Source organism: Lytechinus pictus, chromosome 17 (assembly GCF_037042905.1).
Source record: "Lytechinus pictus isolate F3 Inbred chromosome 17, Lp3.0, whole genome shotgun sequence".
Classification (NCBI taxonomy): Eukaryota; Metazoa; Echinodermata; class Echinoidea; order Temnopleuroida; family Toxopneustidae; genus Lytechinus; species Lytechinus pictus.
Genome location: NC_087261.1, coordinates 28883415 through 28899386, shown reverse-complemented (window position 1 = coordinate 28899386; position 15972 = coordinate 28883415).

Here is a 15972-nt window from a genome sequence, read left to right as displayed (position 1 = left end):
CTCTTTTCGTTCCTGCCCAGTAAATACTTGTAAGATTGTCTTTTTTTTACCGTCTGAATTGGCTTTCAACGTGTGAATGCGGCTAATAACAATAAACACAATTACAATAGTGATGAGGATTATTATTATCATCATCATAATTATTATTATTATTAATATTATAATTGTTATCATTATTATTATTACTATTATTATCATTCCCCAAAACCTGGGGGGATGATTGTACATGCCATCCCCCCCCCCCCCCACCTTGTGAGGTGGGGGGGATGCATCCCCCTCATCCCCCCCGTTGTCTACGCCCCTGCCCACTGGGAATACAGGACAGGGGCTCGGTCCCCCATCCCATTGATCAATGATATTTATGCACTCATTTGTGGGGGGAGCATGTGAAATCTTCTTTTCTTGCTGCAAAAAAAATGGAAATCCCCACCCGGGATCCCCCCCCCCCCTCCTCTTCATGAAATCATGGGTCTGCCATTGGATTGGCTTAAAAGACCAAGCAACTATATTTATGGGACAATTAATTCCAAATAAATAGACAAAATTAGTTCAAGGCAATCTGCGAATTAATTGGACCATCCGTTATTGCTATGAAGCAAAAAATCACTCTTGAATTCCGTGGAAATGTTTCTTGGGATTGCATTATACTGTATATGAGCGTAGAGGGCAGCATTGAGATCCGTCCTCGAGAGCTCTAAACGCAAAAAAAAACGTTTGGGAAGAAACAAGTAAGAAAGAAATGAAGGAAGCGAGAAAAAAAGAAAGAAAGAGAGAGAGAGAGTGGGAGGGATGGGGAGAGAGAAAGAAAGAAAAAAAAAAGAGAAAGTAAGAAAAAGGATAGTATTCATTTTTGCCTTGTTTCATGAGTTACTTTTAGTATTTTATCATAAAAAACAATTCATTATAGTTAATGAAAAAAAAAAAATCACAGCAAAAGAAAATGTTAATTCAATATAAATTCATTTCATAATGATCATGGCCCCTCCTAAAAGGATTTTAAACAAGAATGACGTCTGCAATGAATTTTAACAACCAACAGATCCGACAGATAATAGAAGGAAAGTGATATTTCGATTAATGAAGAAAGTCTGAAGATTTAGATTTGGATTTAGATTTAGAATTATTCAAAATATAATCGAAGTAATAGTACGTATTCAAAATAATGCAGACAGTTCAATGACATTTCATAACAAATATAGAAGATGAATTAACTGCTTGTATAAAAGGCAAGTCCCTATAAACTTAGTTTCAATATCAACTAAAGCTTTATACAATAATGGAGACGGAGTCGAGCTTACAACAAGTAATCTACAAAATAGCGTAATAAAGCAAATAAGCGACTATAATACATAAGGAAGAGAAAGTAATTTAAATAATAATAACAATGATAAGAATGATAAATTAAAAAAAAAGTAACTATAAAGTTATGATAAGGATAAAAAAGGAGGCAAAGGAAAGAGGGAGGGGAGGGAGGTGCTAATAAAACTGAAAATGAAAAGAGGAACATGGCAGGTGCACAGGTAGTGTACAGGCATTGTACTGTCAATGTTTAGACTATTTAAATATTTGACAAATTTATTGATAGTTAGTTAAAGGTTTTGATACTTTTAGTTTGGGTTATACTGTTAGCTTGACTTGTTGATGTGGAGTATTGACAAATTAGGATCTTGGGTAAAGATTTGGGTGAATTAAGATTTATTGTGGTGAGCATTTTGTCATTTTTCATGAACTAATTCTATATGAAAATTTGTATTGGATATTAACCAATTTGACATCCTGTCTCGGAGTAGGTTATCGTATTTATTTCATAAAAAGGGCACGTTCGGACTTACAGATTTAATGAGTATGCCGTTCTAAAAAAAAAGGGGGGGTGTAGAATGATCATGAAATGTCCAATCAATGTTTCAGAAGGTGTTTTATACAAAGAAGAGAGAACAAAGAGAGACCCAGCTATTCTCATTACGATATTAGGGATAATCAAGGAGGCGAAGCAGCCGCCCCCACCCCATGGGCGGAAATCCCAGGGGGACACGTCCCCCTACTCAAAATAGTAGGGGGACACAATCATAGGCGGCGGAAGCGGGGGGGACGGGGGGTACCCCCTAAATTTTAGGTGGGGGACGGTCCCCCCTAATTTTTTTGTTGATAACCTTTTTTTTTTTTGCTTGTCAATTTTTTTTCCTGCGTCCCCCCTAAAATTTTTGGTCGATAACCTTTTTTTTTTTTTTTGCTTGTCAAATTTTTTTTGTGGTCCCCCCCTAAAATTTTTGGCTTCCGCCGCCAATGGACACAATATAAAATGTCCCCCTACTATTTTTGGTCTTTTATGATGGAAAGAAATACATCATTCAAAATCGAAATAAAACATTATTTTGGTTGAAATGACCTTACATCTGGGGTGATGACCTTTTTTTTTTTTGCTTGTCAAATTTTCCAGCCCCTTGTCCCCCCTACCTTTTGGGAGAGATTTCCGCCCCTGCCCCATCCCCTTATTGGTGGTACCAGAGAATAACATAAGGGTGAGAAAAGGAAGGGGAAATGCAAACATAGGGGAAAGGGTCTCCTTACCAAGTCAGTATATTAAATATCATGATCACACACTAAGCATTCGTGATCAATAATGTTCAGTTAAATACTCATCCTGTTCATTTTTACACAAAAAGTATTGAATGTCAATTATTCAGCTGGTGGCCTGGCGCTATTCCCTCGCGTTAATAAAATACTGAAATTAGTATACTCCTTTTCAGGTATGTAAATTAAGTATTTTAGGCTCGCACTTTATTATTATTGATATTGTTTTGTTGAATCAGCATCATGTTCATGAATACAAAAACGTTAGGAATGTCCCGTCTGTCGAAATCCCCCCCCCCCAAAAAAAAAAAAAAAAAATGAGAAGGCCTATACGCCCTCAGCTTCGCGCTCGCATTGCCTATCGAGTGAATAACGATCATGCGGCTTAAAATATGGTTTTCAAGTCAATATACACAAATTATTCTGCTCGTGATTCAAGTTTTCATGATGTTTTAGCTAGATATACGCATCCTGTTCATGGTGACAAAAAAGTGCTGATTATAATTTCATCAGTTCGAGCTAGGCCTACTCCCTCGCATTCTTAATTATTGAGAAAGTATACTCGTGCTTGCCGGAATTTATTTTTTTCAGGTCAGTAAATCATGTACTTTCAGCTCTTACTTTGTATTTGTATCATGATGAACTGTTTAGTTAGATAAGCATCATTTTCATGATTGAAAAAAATGCCCCGAATTTTGTGTCTAAATCGCCCCCCCCCAAAAAAAAAAAGTAAGTTCGCGCTCTGTATCATGAGATCTAAATATATAATATGAAATTATAATATGAAATTATGAGAGTAGATTTTGTGATATAATATAAGTCTATCTGCAACGCGTCAAGGAAGAAGGATCATATGCCATACACATGCGCAGATCTTACCAGTGTAATTTACCGATTTTGAGAGCGAGCAAATCGAGCGACCTTTAAAAAAAAGATACACAAATCTGATATTTTGTTGTTAGTTTCCTTTAAAGGTAAATTTCAAGCACTCTTATATTTCATGGACAGGATCATTTGGCCTATATTACTACATATGGGACATTTTCAAGCACTGTTTGAATTAGCGCAAACAATAATGCGAGAGCTAAATCATTAATCCTGATTAATGACTTTTTGTATCTGCGAGAGTTTGTTTGTATCGAAGCGCGAGTTGATTTTTTACACAGTAAAAACACTGTTTAAATTTGTAAACAACGCTGTTTACTATATGAACCTTAAAATAATTGTATAAACGTTTTAGACTAGTGTTTAAAATCTTTAAAAAAAATTGGAATTTTCATTGGTTGTTTAAAATGCGGTCCTCTCCACCGTCGTCTTCTTGTCTTTCCCCTTTTTGACATGCTCACCCTCTTTTTGTCTTTTAGGTGCCGCTGATAAGTGTGGGTGAAAATCGGAGAGAGAGGGGGGGGGTGGGGGGTATCGTCTCCATCTGCGTAAGTCTTTGTTGGCGATTTAAGATTTTTGCTCCGTCTAGGGGGGGGGGTCTTTCTCCCATAGTCTCCTGTACAAACTTCGATTTCTTTTTCCAGTTCTATATAGACTAAAATTTTGAGGGGCTTCTGGGAGCTTGATAAATTTTCCACGTTGGTCGATTCATTATAATGGAAATGGCCTATCGAGGGCAACATAATGTCCATGCCAGGGATCTGACCAAACATCTAGTCACCCGCCCCTGGCACTAAATGTTTTTCATATTATTTTTACCTCTGCCATTTTTACTATTGCCATCTTTACCTCTGCCATCTTTACCTCTGCCATTATTACCTCTGCCATTTTTACCTTTGCCATTTTTACCTTTGCCATTTTACCTCTGCCATTTTTACCTCTCCCCCTGGGCTGCAAAGTTAAAAAAAAGTGATGACCTACATTTTGGAGCCAATCCTTTTTGTGCTTTTCAATTTTTTCGGGAACTATGCAAATTGCCTTCATTTTATAGTGAACCTTTTTTTTTCTTCTTGCTTGAAAAAAAAATTCGGTACCGAAATGACCTTCGTTTGGTAGTGAAACTTTTTTTTTTGCTTGTCAAATTTCTCGGTCAACCCCCTCCTTGGAAAAAAGCTAGATCCGCTGTTGCCCTGTACAATCCCGTGGAGGGAAGGGCGATCGTCCCATGAAAATATTGGGGGACAAAAACATCGATTTGCTCCTCAATAATTTTGAAAACATTCAAAATTTATAGTATCCAATGCAAAAGGCATCGGAAAGCACCATAAAACCATTGAGATGACATTGAAATATTATTTTACTCAAAAAATTGCCAACTCTTGCATGGACGCTCTTCATTTGCAAATATTCTGTGTTGAAATTTGGCGCGGAGACCGTGCCAAAAATTTTGGATAGGCCTATCCGAAAAATTGATCGACATCCCTACACTGTAAACTATATTGTTTAGAATAACTTAAGTCTTGGTAAGGAAGAATATATCGAACCATTTAAAAAAAAAAAATTATCATAAAGAATGAAAAAAAAAATAATCGTTTTTGAAAAAAATAGACAAATCTAGAGTTAAAATTTGAATTTTACGGCATTATTTTTCGTGTTGGGTGAAGTAATTTGGAAAAAAGAAGCAGCCAGGCATTCTGTTGCGTTGCACGGTATTATTCACTCGCTAAAAACTCACATTTGAATAGAGCATTAATGTATTCTGCATGTAGATGTTATTTGACGTGGGGGAGTGTAGCGACCGAGCGAGAAAATGCTCGAATTTGAATAGTAAAAGATTTAATTTTAGAGCTCTTGACGGCATGAATAGGATACTGTATTGCATACGCATATATGACCTACGTAGTACATTATTTTATGTATCTTTGTTTTTCTGTGTGGTCGATTTTTTTATAATTTATCTATTTATTTATTTATCTATTTTATTTATTTATTTATTTTGATTTATTCATTTATTATTATATTATATTATCTTTTTTTTTTTTTTTTTTTTTTTTTTTTGGGGGGGGGGGGGGGCTTCAGTCCCCAAAGCTCCACATATAGAATCACGCCTACTCTCATATAGTCTAGCTATAATTGTCAAACAAGTGAAGTATGCAAATTTATGTTTATTGATATTATGCATCATCTGAAAATGAAGATTTGTGCCATGCAGTAAGAGATAATTTCAGTCTCTGTACGTGATAGGGCCTTATACTTTAAAAATTATAGTTGCACGTTTGGATTCACATACCAGGTATTTAAGTGATGAATAAAGAAATATTTTATCCCATATGATGATGAACTTCTTATGCTAAATAAGATATTTAAGACAAATTTTGAAATACTGAGAAGGGATGAAAACCAAATAAACAAATGGATGCAATATTGCACCCGAATTGCGCTCCTTATTCCAAAATGCCGATATTATGATATTATGCTTATTTGTTTTATGTGAATTTTGCTAAATTAAAAAGATGTCTAAGTTTGTCAATGTGGCAATCAAGCCGATTTTGTTTCCCAATACCCATCTATGTAACATTAATCAACAATACAACATAAAATACACATTTTTCTCGTTGGTATCCGGCGGGGATGATTCAACAACCCGGGATTAAACAACATGCATAAAATTTCTCGGAGGTGTGTTTAATTATTTTTTGGCTCTTCAGCCTTTGCTCTCGTACGTCGAATATCATTGAAAGGCACTTTGTGGTTTACGGAACTGCGAGGAGCGTTCATTTTTAGGAAATCGAGTGAGGGACACAAATGTTAACATAAAACAGTAAGATTATACAATCATTTTCGATCTAAGATATGTTATAAAAAATATTTAGTTTGTTATGTTATAAAATGGCAATATTTTGCCTCTTATTTAAGTATAAAGTTGATATTTTTAGAGTTTAGTCTCGCCCCTTCTATACAGATGGCAAATTTCCCCCTCAATATAAGTATTATGCCCGCCACAAGGGACGTCTGGTCCGATCTGGTACCCGGCGTACCCTGACGTCACGAATCGGTCTAGACGCTCCTGGGAATCACACTTGTCCTGTGTAGGCGACTCTATTCACCGGACCGGGTGGGTAAGTTTGAAATTACCTTAAAATTCAACCATTTGTATTGCTAAATGTGTGATTCTGCAATGATCATGGACAAGATAATTAGTGTGTGAAGAGTTTGATTGTGATATCTTTTGCGAAAAGATGAGATTTGCCTGTGAACGGCGGTTCAATTCACGACCCAATTCATCGACACATCTCGTCTTTTGTTGTTGTCCTTGATTACGAGCTAAACACTGCCGTCCTATCTGCCATTACACATACCGGTAGTTGGTTTGTAATGGCATTAGGCTAACATTTGTTTACTCACTTGCTCCTGAAATACATTTAATTAACCAGGGTTGTGTGTGTATGTGTGCATGGACTGTGTGTGTGTGGGAGGGGTGGGAGTGTGTGGGTGTGTGTCAAGTCAAGACTATGCATCACAAAACAAACTCCAAACATCCTCACACTGCATCATAATTCATTGCACTGAGTCTGACAGAAATGTCATCGGCATGATCAAAATGTTTCTGGCCAAGCCCAAGACTGAGTCTGAGATGATTGATATTTAATATAAATAATTAATGATTATTGGCAATGTCAATAATATCACAAGTCCTCTGTCTTAGTCTTGGCTAGATAATAGGCCCGTTGCAGAAAGACTAACTTAATCACTAACTAGTGGGCTGCCGCCAGCTTTTGCTGAGCTGACGGAACCCAGGTTTCCTAGCAGGTTTTTGGAATATCGCGATGCTTAGATACCACAAATGTACCTTAAAACACCTCCCCAAAATGGAAAAAAAAGAGAAAATTATGCACCCACTTCGAGCACTCTTCTATGCGTACTTCTCTTCTTGGTCCGTGTCTGTAGCATCGAATCATAAATTTAACTGCTTTACCCTAAAAAAAATTAATAGATCAGCGTTTGGTCTCTTCCACGTAGGAATTGCAATTGCTTGCGTATGTTTTCTTAATTGTGCACACAGAGCTAAGGAAAAAATGACATATTGACATGGGGAGTTCCCTTTTTTTTTTTTTAGCTCTGCACAAGGAAAAGCACACACAAGCAATAGCAATTCCTGTGCATCAGCAGTGGTATATGTACCTGTATCAAGACAAAAGAAACATAACTTGTGACAATTTTTTTTTGTTGTAAACTGGGCTTTGCAAGATCTTTAGACTCGATTCCAAAAGCAAGTGCAAGCCCCAAGGAAAGCTGTGTTGCATTTAAATGCAAATGAACAACTAATTTGCATTTGTGAGAAAAAGAATTGGGGGGGGGGCGCAAGGCGGGCAGAAGTCCCTATTTAGAGAGGCCGCACCGCCATTCATCCGTGCAATGCAGCCTCCTGTTGGGTCTCTTATGCTGTAAACCAAGAGGCAGTTTTTACTTGTACGGTGCACACTCAATTTTAAAGTGAAATTTCAAATTACTTCACCATGGCACCTCGCACTGATACACAGAATGTTTTCAACCCGGGATAGCTTTGAAGCTGCTGAAAGGGATTACTCTTCAAGGTTTACTAAAAATTTGGGACAGTTGAATTGGAAATGAACATGGAAAGCTTGGGGGGGGGGGGTAATAAGGTCAAAAGTCTCAGATTATTGTTTGTTCTACTTTTTATTTATTTATTTATTTACCACTCGTGGAATGGAACACCCTATCAGCAAATGCTGTTTTTCAATAATTAAAGCTTGATTACCAAAACAGGTAAAATTTCACAATTTTTAAACTAATTTAACACCAGTTATGCAGACATTTCCAGTACTTAAAGTTCTCATGAAGTAAAATATCTCCAGGATTTTTTTATTTCTTTGTACACTGTAAAGGCCTTAGTAAATACATTGTCAAATATCAAAGTTAAGTAATTCTTAATAGAGTTTTTTTTTATGCATAATGCTAAATGGAATGGTAATTTTGTTTATTCATTTGACTCCTAGCAACAAAAAAAGAAAAAAACAACAACAAACAAACAAAAACAGATGGTGTGCAAAGAGTACACGGGATATTGAATACAGGGCAGGAGTCAATAGAAAAGTCACTCAAGATTGTATATTTTCTCAACTGGTGGTTAAACAAATGTAGTATAAATTTCTATCATATTGGTCTATGGTTTACAACCAAGTTTAAAAAGTAAAAATTCCATAAATTGTGTATTATAAAGTTTACTTTGATTTGAAATCTGTCTGTTTAGAGGATTTTTTTAAAGCATCTGACTTTTTAAAAAACTTTTTGAGCAAGACAGCCCAACGTAACAACTAACAAAATAAAGACTGAAGCTTTTGGTCTATAGATTAAAGTTTGATTCTGCTATTGAGACAATAATAGTACAATCAATTTGACTCGGGTTAGGAACTAGGAAATAATATATATCTATATATATATTTTAAATTGGAGCATTTGCTGAATTTTTGGGGCTATTTCTTTCACTTCAAGGGATCATTTTATTGTGCAATGAGGCATGAGCAATTATTGTTCTGCTGCTGGTATGTAGAATATTGATTTGCTAAATATTCTTGAGCATTGTTTGCTGCAGATTTTGGAGCGACTCTTGGAGAGGTGGTCACCCAAAAGCATGCTATAGCCTTGGGGGAAACTTAGTGGTGACTTGGGTCGTCATGATGGCCAAATCAGTCACCCTCGTGTAGATATTTCCTATGCCGAGTTAACTTGTTAGGCTGTTTTGTCTCTTTTTTTTTTAAATTCATAATTTGTGATTCTGAAAATGTTCGTGAAAAACATGGGAAGCTATATATTTACTGGTAATCTAGAGATGCTGAGTTGAAATTTGAGATTTTAGGCAGAGAAACGTGATTCGGTGTGATACAGATGTGAGAAAAAGATGGGGGGTTGGCAGAAGTCCCTAATGAGTGAAACTTGTGAGGCATGTCTGGCAATTAATCCTGGGTCACGTGACACGAAAAAAAACCAATTGTACGCTTGGTTTTTACGATTGATTTTGCATCGTAGTCAATGCCATCAATCCTAAAAAGAATGTTCTGCTGTAATGCTAAGCTTTGTGGACATTACGGGCCTCTGACCATGTTTCGCTGTAATGAATACTAGAAACACTTTCTTTGCACCATGTAGAACCTATACACATGAAATGGCAGTACTTCGCACAAACCCCAGCCTCCATGGTCACAACAGGCCAGTCTATTGTCTGGGCAGAATACTTTCAGATGCCAGCATAAACGCCTGAGTGGACGTTCAAAAGGAAGGAAAGGGGAAGCAGGATGGCTATTGGTTGAGCGACTGAATTGGTCAAGTGGTCAATAGTCAGAATGCCTCATTAAACAGCTGCATTGTACTTCAAGGCCACTGCGAAATGTGGTTCAGTGTGGCAGTTCGGTTTACAGTTACGGCTTTTGTTCCCCTGACAAAAAGGGCATCCAGCCCTCTATTGATTCTGTGCAGTGAATAGCTCAGTTTTGGGGGACCCTGGCCTTTTTCATGGCTTGATGTGCTAGTCTACCACTCAGACTCCTTACTGTCATCTCCACTCTTCATGGAGTGGATCTGCTGGTAGAGGTATTGGTCTAGATCCCGACATGAGTACCAGGTCAGGGTGCTACATAACTTTTTAAAAGCACTTGCCCGGTTGGGCAAGTAAACTTTAAATAGTTGGAATATACTTGCCCAAAAATCTATTTCACTTGCCCGAAAAAATCCTTGAAAAAAAAAGTTGTACCTCTTCAAAAGAAAGTTTTGCAGTTTTATATTAATAAAACCATTGACCTTTTCTCTCTTTTGACATGAACTGATCTACCTTGTTATTGCATTTCTTTTTCAAAAGTGATTTTATCTTGCCTGCCATGACCAAAATTAGGGTCAATATCATATCATTGACCCTTATTTTGGTCATTCTACTGTGAGAATTTTGCTTGCCCAATTCGGGCAAGTAGATTTGGTCTTTACTTCAAAACACTTGCCCGACTCTAACTTTTACTTGCCCCGGGCAATAGGGCAAGTGCTTATATAGCATCCTGCAGGTGATTATTTGTTTGGAAAACCACACGTTCCTGCACACATTGTGGTTCAGGACAGAGTGAATAGTCAAGAGGATTGGGCATTTTACTGCGTAGGCCTATACACGTGATGAGTGAGTGTAGGGTTTTCCTAACAAATATTACTAACGTCCTGGGCCTGGTGCATAAAAGTTACTATTATGGTAACTTTGCCTTCCAATGGTAACTTTCCTGGAATCCTTGATTTTTAATTGGCTTTTGATCAATTTTTCCACTATATATCAAAGTTACCATAATTAATAGTAACTTTCATGCAGCGGGGCTCTTATCAAGACTAGTAGAGCATTTGAGGCTGTTCTCATTACGCTTTCTAAAACTAGTTTACTGGAAACCGATTCAGGAAACCACTTTGGAAGATTGCTTTGCTAGTGTTCCCACTTGATCACACGAAAGTGGTTTTCAAAATCACTTCACGTAAAGCGCTCTTGTTGCTATGGAAACGCTCTCAGTGGGGTGACACGTTTCGCGCGAAATTAGAAACCGCAGCATATATAGGCATTCTACACCTGTCGTGTGGAGTACCGCGTTCAAAATGTGCGAAGATCGCTTCCCGCTAAAACCAGTTTAACGAGGCAAAGCGATCTTGAAAACTACATCGCGAGGTGGTTTTCCAAACTGGTTTGGAAGATCGCTTCCAAGACCACTTCGACCGTTCTCACTACGACCGTTCTCACTACGCGTTAAACTAGTTTCCACTAAACTAGTTTCCAGTAAACTAGTTTTAGGAACGTAGTGAGAACAGCCTCTTAGTCTCAGATATTGGCCATTAAATGCTAGCAAATATGTCCAAACCTTGCCTCCAGTCATTTTAAGGAAATAAAAACAAAAGTTATAATTCTTTCAATATACTTTTTTTTCAAAGTCAGTGTTCTTCATCTATAGTAGTTTGAAATGAGATTTTAGTGAAAAAAAAAAAAAACGATACATTAATACTGTAAGACGTTTGAGCCTTATTCCATGAAAATTGTTCTTTGGTTTAATTGTGCATGTAATTGTGAATATCGAGCAGGCCTTTTAGGGAACACTATTTCTCACAATGTTTATACATCATGGGACATGTGGCACAAAATTTGGTGATTGATTTTACATTTGCTTTTTATGATTTATCAAGTCAATCCTACCATCAATAGCTGGTTTTGTGTTTTGGGACAATGAGCTACTATTAAAAAATGACAATTTTACATTTCCCCCCTCTGTTTTGGTATCCCTATGATTGAACTCATAGAACCGTATAAACCAAGACGTAACCTTTAATCATTCTAACTGTTCCTTCCACCAATACAATACGATCAAAGTGCCCCTTCCTTATCTGCCCCTAAACTCTGGAATTCTCTGCCTTTAAAGGAAACCAAAATACAAGGAGAAAATCTATCTTATCAGAAAGAATAAAAAGAGAGGAGCAATATAAAACTTATTTCATCAAAATCGGTTATAGAATAAGCGACTTGTACTTTCTATGGGGATCCTCAAATTGGCAAACATGCTTCAAAATGGCTGATTTTGTGGACAACTCCATTTAATTTGTCCTCAAATTTTCAGATTTCCCTCATCTTTCAAATTGCATCTTGCCTCCTGAGCATAACATATTGGAAAAATAGAATTCACACCACATGTGGCAAGGTCAGGAAGAGATAATGTGAAATATGTGAAATAAAGTGGAAAATCTGAAAATTTGTGTACAAAGCAAATGGAGAGTTATCCACAAACTCAGCCATTTTGAAGCACATTTGCCAATTTGAGGATCCCCATAGAAAGTACAACCAGACTTTTTAAACGTCCATAACTTGCTTATTAACCGATTTTGATGAAACTTGTTTCAAATTGTTCCTCTCATTTTACTCTTTCCAATGATATTGCTTCTCTTGTTGGGTTTTGGTTTCCTTTAAATATCAGAACTGCATCATCCTTTTCCATTTGTGTGAATCTGTTCTCAAGACTTACTGTACTTATTTTCAAAATAATATTTATAATGTTCAAGATAGTATGTTAAATATCAGTTTTCATTAATTATGTAACTTTTATGCATCAATTCTCATCGTTCTCATCTGTATGACATATTTAAGGTTTAAGGTTTAGGTTTTAAGTTTAATGTATAATTTAGTAATGATTGTAAAGCACATAGAATGTCTTTTGACTTAATGTATTATGCGCTATATAAATTTCAAATATTATTATTATTATTAAATCTGTTATACTTTTATGTACAGTGTTGCTCAGCACCATGGGGAACTCTCAAGGTCAGTTGAAATCGTCCCGCTTCGAAGCGGCCCTCCACATGTCAATTGAGCAGTCGCTGAGATCAAGTGCAGCTACACCTCAACCGGTTTTCTCCCAACTTTATCTTGATAAAGGTAAGACATCATCTCAAAAGTAATTGTAGGGTTGGGAATTTATAAGTTTGGAGTAGAAAATATTATAAGTCCTAAATCAGCTGAAGAAAAAAGTTAAAGAAAATCAACAAAATACGAAAATGACAAAATAACCATCCTACATTCTGAGATCAAGTGCAGCTACATCTCAACCCGTTTTCTCCCAACTTTTCATCATCTCAAATTTAATTCTGATTTGAAAGTGAATAGAAAAAGAAAAGAAATAGCAAGCCTGGTGAGATATGGATAGAGAGAGGGAGAGAGTGAGAAGAATGAGGGAAAGATAGAAAGCAGGGACTAGGTTTAATGATTAGGGGAGCAATAAAAAGCTCTCCTAAAATCTTTTAAGGTGAGTAGTAGGGGAGCACTGCAAAGAGCTCTTCTTTGACATACAAAGGGAACTTTTTTGTCTGATTTATAAAATGGATGGAGGAATATACTGTAAAACATGAAATATGGATGTAAACGAACATTTTTATTTCCGTACATGATAATGAGGCTCACCTTGCTGATCTCTTGACATTGGTAATTCATGGCTTCTAGTTTAATGTATACAGTGACAGAAACCGAATGTCATCAGACATCAACTCCTTCACTCATCAATATCCTTCATAATAATGCCATATTAAACAGCCCAACACATTTTATCCCTTTATCAAGACCTCCAAACATTTAAAGGGGAGTTCAGTACTGGAAAAGAGGGCACTTTGGAAACTGAACTACCTCGGTAGCTGAAATGAAAATTACTTAAGTGTACTATTAAATATAAAATGATTAATTTCAGACATTGACATTAATTAGAGAAAAATTGGTTCAGAAATAGCAGCAATATCAAAGACATGAACATCAATTTTTGTGCGTAATCATCTTACTTCATTCACGCACATGTATAACCTATGTGAATTCCATAGACGTGACATGTGTACATAATGTTGTACACTGTCATGTTCAGGGTAAGTGGCCCTACCACCGGAAATCAGAAGTGGAATACAAAACAGTCTACTATCTATACTCATAACAAAAGCAGTTGTAGCAGCAGCAGTAGTAGTGGTATTGCTATAAACACTTAAAGATAAATGAAAGTAGTTGCAGTAAACACTGATTTCACGAGAAAGTGTGTGAAACCAAGCTTAATTGTCACTATATCATCAAGGATCTAGATCTGGTACAGTTACATAAACTGAACTTTGTATAATCTTGAAAACTACGCTAAAAAATATTCACACTGAAGATCACTAACACAGATAAGCGCACATCGGCCCGACGCTTGACTCGAATCCCGTGCTTATTTGCTAATTTCTCAGCAATTGCACAATTTCTTCCAGAATCCTTTGGCACATATTTTGTATTCATACAAACAGACAATGTGGTGGTTATTTTAATTGGATTCTGTACGAACTCATTTTGAAATCGTTACCACAACTGGAATTTATCTTTAATTATAACATGTATGGATGCATGTGCACTGAATATCAAGGTGAGTGGAGATGAGTGATGCCAAAGTTAACATAATCATAGCCATATGATTTTATCTGGTATCTTTTTCATTTCATGGACATAAGCGAGATACTAGCAGTTCAGAGGGATTACCCCCCACCCCCCCCCCCCCACTCCTCCACTCTGGATACATTCATCTACAATCCTGATTTTTTTTTGGTCAGATATCTACAGAATAAATATATGTGGAGCATTGTGGCCCAGTGGATTAGTCTCCGGACTTTGAAACAGAGGGTCGTGGGATCGAATCCCAACCATGGCATAATTTCCTTCAGCAAGAAATTGATCCAAAATGTGCTGCACTCAACCCAGGTGAGGTAAATGGGTACCGGTAGGAAGTAATTCCTCAAGAAGCTGTGTGCGCTGTGAACGCCTAGCTTAGCCGGGTAATATAGGAGCGCCTTGAGCACCTAACAAGGTGGATATGTGCGCAATATACAGTGTAAAACCCTATATTATTATTATTATTACATGTATATAAAAATTTCATTCAAAGATTGTTTTTAATCACAAAATTTTGAAGGGTTTGTAATGTTCTTTACCTTCAAAAGTCTCTCATTTCCACTAGTGTTGCATGAAGGCCTATCCAGAGGTCTATCTTGTCTTGCAACTTCCTATCAGAAGGAAAAATAATTTTAATGAAATTGTGACACTTCACGCATAGTTTTCAGAACAAAGAAGTATGCCTAAATATGACATATAATAAGAATGTAGTATGACAAAACAAAATTTACTTCTGTATTTATTTATTTGGAAAGGCTAACATTCATTCCTACCATATAAAACTAATGTTTTTTAATATCCATACAAGGCTGATTCATTTGTAAAATTGCAAGAACACAATTGTATTTGTGTTATGATTTGCAGGCATAGAAATACAAAACTGTGAGGAAATGTGAATGACAACAACATTGTTTATATCATTATCACAATCGTGATATATTGCTCAATTATCATATCTCAACTGCACCCACCTTCTTGGCTTCCTTGCCTGTGCGGATGTCACCTTCGTTTTCTATGCTCTCACCTTCCTTGCCTGTGCGGCTGTCACCTTCGTTTTCTATGCTATCACCTTTCTTGCCTGTGTTATCGCCTGGCACGGTACTTGATTGCAGGGGCCGCGGAACCGGGGGGGCTGGGGGGCTTCAGCCCCCACACTTTTTTCCAAAACCGTGTACAAAAACGTAAAAATTACCATATGATAATCATGGCTCGATTTTAGCGGGAGCCCGGTGGCAAAAGGCTCCCTAAAACCTCTGCGGGCTCCTTAGAAAGTAATTGAAAATGCCCGGCGGGCTCCCTAAGTTTTTTAGCCCCAATCACGCAAAATGTGATTTCTTACCAGCAGTTTAATCCATGCTTTAATCCATCTAAAAAATCAAAAATTCCGCAGTAAAAAATCATAAAACATGCGCTACAATTCCTAGACACACGTCTTCGCTCAACTCATGCACTAGCTACAGCAGCAGCGCGAATACTGTAGGTCGATGAGTTGCAACAGAAAAAAAATCGGCAATCGTAGTGAGTGTCCAATATGAATTGTA